The following is a 5,678-nucleotide window of genomic DNA, read 5'->3' on the forward strand; positions in this document are numbered from 1 at the left end:
TCAGTGTCAGGTCAGACCACCGTAGCCCCCGCACAGAAAAACAACGGGTGTCTGATACCCAAATATTTAGCAGACCCTTTTCTCCGGCGCTGCGGCCCGTTAGAATAACACCGCGGAAGCTTTTTTTGGGGGCGGTTCCCGCGAGCTCCGGTTGCAGGGAGACTTCCTCTGTGGATCCGAGAGCTGAGCAACATGGCATTTCACCTAGAAGATGAGGAAACAGGATTTCCCTCCTCCACATGGAGGACTGAGAGTGGGGGGGGGGGAGGGGGGGATGGAGAGATGGGCCATGGGATGAAAGGGCATGAAGAGAGAAAAGGAGGGAGTAAAAATGGAGAGAGAGGACGGAGAGAGGGGAGGTCAGTGGCACTAATTCAGTCCACAGCTTGGGGGGATGGAGACACAGCAGCTGGAGACTGGAAATGCACAGGATGGATGTTAAATTACATTACATTTATTTAGTAGATGCTTTTAACCAAAGTGAGGTACCATAAGTGCATACCCAATGTCATTGGAACAAAACACATGTCCGATAAAGTACAATACTCATTTTGTAACAGTTATTCATAGCCACGAATACATTAAGGCCAGTTCACACAGTAAACATTACTCTCTGACCTAACCTATGCTAAGTCAAACTAGGAGGCATGACAAGGTACAACATTAAGATAACGATAGAAACACAATAAGTGCTGAATGTAGGTATATGTTACATGAAAGTGGCACATGAGCTATATGAAAGGGCTATAGGAACAGAGTAGAGGGATTGAAGTGATAACAATGATCCCAGATTTGGAGTGCCCTGCAGAGTAGTGATAGTTAGTTAGTCCAGGTATAGTCTGAAGAGATGAGTCTGCTCTCCTTCTGTTTTTAAGGCCTAACTTACAGCACCTCTGCTCAGTGCATTATATGATGGAATACCGTGTATGCAATAGCTTAATATTCCTGTAAATATGCCCTGTTGACCTCTGCTTGTGTACTGTATGCAATGTATGCTATGAATTTTAAAAAATGGTTTTCAGATTGAGGACTCTTGCAGATGCAAAACATATTTATTTCACTGTAAATAGGAGGATTTAGTAAAATCATCGAAAGAGGGTTGACAGGCATCTTTTTAATGTAGTCATATAATCTATAGTCGTTGTGTAAGTCGCTCTGGATAAGAGCATCTGCTAAATGCTTGTAATGTAATGTCATGAAATATTTCTGGTTTATTGTTTTCTTTTTTTCTTTTTTGTTTCTTTCCATTGCCTTCATTTAAAAAAGTCACTCTGAACTGTGACAAGAGAAACAGAATTCACAAGAGAAACCGTTATGCTCACAGAAAGCATGTTTAGACTAATGCAGTCATGTATTTGTTTCCCACAACAATAAGACATTTTGCAGTTGGTGCTCGGCTGTACCACAGAATTCTGTCTGTGGTTACTGAGCTCAAATGCAAAAAGTCGTCTCTGAAGAGAGGTTCTTTTAGACCAGAGACACATTTTATGGGTCATATTTTCCCCCCACGAAATGTTAAAACAAGAGCATGCAGTCAAAAAATGAAAACGATCAAAGGAAGAACAGAATTAATTCATTTTACGACCGCGTTTCTGACCCTGATTAAACAGGGGATAAAGAGCTTCAGACCGTTAAGTTCCTCCCTACCATAATGTAGGAGCAATTCACGAGACAGTTCTGAGAATAGATCTAAAAGCGCAAGTACATATCTGTAGCAAACCATTTGTACAATCAAACTCAAGAGTCTGAAAAAGAAAAGTGACTTAATGGACGCGTGTGACATTTTGTAATGTTCTTTAGCGATTCATTTGATAGCGGCGTGCCGTGGAAGTTTTTGATTATAAAAAGTGTGCCTTTGCAGAAAAAAAACTCCCCACCCCCCCATCAACCTTCACATCAACACACTGACCCAAAATGCAATGGGGCTGGCTTTTTAATCCACATCGAACGACTCCTCTCACATTGGGATTTTTGGTCCAAGCAACAAGGCCGAAAAGCACCACCAGGTTAACGCTACAGCAGACAGGACCAAGCCTAGACCTATGGTCCTGCTGTAGTTCTTCGCCATCAAAGACTACAAGCCAACGGGATTTACACCAATCACAACAAATGGGCTGAACTTCAACTCAGCTGGGTGTACTTAGTGAGGACTACAGAGACCAGCGTCGAGCTTTCTAACAGACAAATCACGTAAGGTCGCCGTGGAAACTGCTTTGAGAAGTTACGCAGGCATTTAGACTATTTATTACTTCACCTTTGTCACCTGTGTCCATGTTTACTATGTCCCTCAGGGATTCAAAATACTACCCAAGTAATCAGGCCATTGAAAAGTTGCATGTGTTAGTTTATCTTTCACATAATGTCAGTTTTATGGTTGAGAATACGCAAAGAGAATAGTCATTTTAATTTTTTTAAAATGAAAACCGTAATACTGGCCTTCGTATTTATGAACCCTTAAAAAAAAAAAAGTTCAATTCCTTAGGGGAAGGCACAATTATTGTCATAATCCAAATTTGTCATAATTCTGCCTTCCAAAAAACATCTTTATCAATCCAACTAAAAAACAGAATCATTTGTCTTACTGATTATAAATACATATAAATTAAATAATTCAGTTTTTCATACATTAGAATTAAGGCTTTTTTTGCCATTGGGTGACGTGGCCAATGGAGAAGGGTCATTATGTCACATGACGCCCCAAAATCCCATGTAGTTCCGCCCACTCCCCCAGAGCCGGGTTCTGGGGCATCCAACAGAATCACCTCGCCTTCACAATGGGGCAATTCATCTTCCCAACGAACCGGGGCACGGGGAGGGGGTCGGTTGTCCTGCCTCAGCAGAAAAAAAGGGGCGTTGGGTCCCTTTTGTTGCGGCCTGGAGGTGGTGGTGGTGGTTGGGGGGGGGGGGGGGGTGTAGTGGGCTGTCCTGAGAGGCCAGTGATGTCACCTCACTAAGAGGCAGGCTTTTTTTTTTTTTTTTCGTTGTTGTTGTTGTTGCCCACCGGTGCCTGGGAAAATGTTTCGGAGCAGGGTGGCGGAGTTCAGTTGATTAGAATTAAACAATTCCACATGAAGTGCTGCCCCCAGGCTGGTGGTGAGCTCATCAACAGAGGAAGAATGAAGGGAGGCTGAGAGAGAGGGTGGAGGGCGGGAGGGAGGGAGGGAGGGAGAGAGAGTCGAAGAATGGAGGCAGAGCGGACAATGTTGGTGAAAGAGGAATTGTCCGCATAACTTTGGGAAAGTTTTGCAGTTCTGTTGTCAATAACTGTACAAAATGAGTATTGTACTTTGTCGAACCTGTGTTTTGTAAGTTATTCCAATTACCTTGATACGCAGTTTTGTTCATCGCTTCGGATAAAACGTCTGCTAAATAAATGTAATGTAATGTAACTGGCTTCATACACTGTCCCCAGTCTGCTTCAAAGCTGCGCAATCAAGCTGCATCATGCTAAAGGCATCCTGCCCCATCCTGTAACAGGTAATAACACCAGCCTGTGATCCAGGAGAATGACAGCCATCTGTCACCAGCACCAGTTATTGCACCGTATTCCACTGAAACATTTTCTATGTTAAAAAAAAAAACCTCTTACGGAAAACAATCGGGCGAATGCATTTAAAGGTACAGCTAGCCAGTGTCACAAATAGTTGTAGCTCTTCTTAGATTTGATAGATTTCTCTTCTTCAGCATGTTTCATTTACGTCCTATACAATGTTTAGACAATTGTATGCTTGTGTGTGCGTGTGTGTAATGTGCGTGCAACGTGTGTGTGTATCTGTATGTGTGCGTGTGTACGTTCGTGTGTGTGTGCGCGCGCATGTGTGTGTGTGTGTGTGGGTGTGTGTGGGTGTGTATGTGTGTGCATGTGTGTGTGTGTGCGTGTGGGTATGTTCACGAGCGCAAAAGCGCAGGAGTCCACAGAGCAGTGGAGAGGAATGTGGGGCCCAACTTTTAACAGCCTCCAACTGTTTCTGTTTACAACAGCTATGCTGGCGAAGCATTCTGAGCAGAGCGGTGGTGGGGGGGTGGGAGGGGGCAAGGGGTATATGAGCAGAGGGGTGGTGGGGGGAGAGGGGGGGTGGGTTGTGTGAGCGGAGCAGTGGTGGGGGGGGGGGTGGGAGGGTTCGAGGGGGGTAGTGGGTGTATGAGCAGAGGGGTGGTGGGGGGAGGAGGAGTGGGTTTAAGAGCAGTGTGGTGTTGGGGGGGTGTAACAGCAGAGCGGTGGTGGGTGTGGGGGGGACGGAGGGAGGGTGTATGAGCAGAGCAGTCGTGGGGGTGGGGGTGGGGGTGTAAGAGCAGCGCTAGGGGCAGGAGGCGAGGCTTCCCTCTGGCTCATCCCACCTGCATGTCTAAAACCATCTGGCGAGCGTGTAGATTTCCACACAACCTGAGTTAAGGGCTGCGTGCAGGGTGGGAAGTGTGCTGGGGGGGTTGGGGGTTGGGGGTGGGGCATTGAGGAACGAGGAACAGAGAGATGGTGGGGTCTTGGGGGGGGGACATACCAGGCTGTCTATGGTAATATCTTCAATTTCTCTCCACAGCAAACAGCACGTTAACCACAGTACATCTACGTTCAACGCCAACCCTGACCTCATTTACAAATAGCAGCAATAAAATGCATGTGGACGGCCAAGTAATCCCACAAACATATGGCAGCTTACGCTGTTGCTCACATACCCCCCACAAATACAAATTAAACCACAGATTCATTGTCCAGTAACTTTCACAGCTGTAGGAAATCAGAGCTGAATAAAATAAAAAAGGATTTCTGGGACAACGTTGCTTGAGTTGCTTTCCTGTTTCTATTCACGTTAAAAGAAGTGGTTTATAGACCCTGTGTTGGTATGGCAGATGTGGGGCCAACACACTGTCTTCCTACCAGGGCATTAGTAGGGTACTCACCAGGGTCCCTGATGACCTATTCTGAAGCCAAAAAGCACAGTCAATAATAATAACGCAAAATATTGTGAAAGTAAGCCAAAGAACTCAAGGCATCCTCACCCCCAGGCTTGATGACAGCCTTTGGTTCTTGTTAAAAAAAAATATGAATGACACAGGGGGACACGCCACTGAAATATAGATTTCTTATGGCCTCCAGGCCACACTGTCCATATGGCATAAACATGCTGTAGGATCCCAATCCCACTACAAAACAAAACCCGAAACTCTGAGGACTACAGCCTGTGTGCATCTGCCTAGGAACAGACTGGTGAGTTACCTGCAGGCACTACACGAAGGAATATTCTGGGAGTCTGTGGAAAAAGGCTGCAATCTGCAGCATATGGCCATGTACCTTTCTTGGGGGAGTTTCACAAAAGTAAATGTCTTCCAGAAATACCTCATGTAAAAAGCTAGTGTTTCGAGGATGGAAAAGAAATTGGCCACTCGAAACTTATTCTGAGTGCCCCGCCTGGTTTTGTGTGGACACAAATGTAAACACACACACACATACGCAAGCACGTATGTACACACACGTGCACACACACATGCACACATGCACACACGCACTCCTTTCACTCCTTTCAAATTCATTTCATGGAGGATACTTCCCAGCAGGTTAACTCAGACTGTTTAACACTGGACTAAATAAAGTAATTGTAAATGAAGTATGTAAGCAAATAAGAAAACCTCATATTGATAAACATTTCAAAGGAACTGCCATCATATTCATTTATTATACT

Source organism: Anguilla anguilla, chromosome 16, assembly GCF_013347855.1.
Source record: "Anguilla anguilla isolate fAngAng1 chromosome 16, fAngAng1.pri, whole genome shotgun sequence".
Taxonomy (NCBI): domain Eukaryota; kingdom Metazoa; phylum Chordata; class Actinopteri; order Anguilliformes; family Anguillidae; genus Anguilla; species Anguilla anguilla.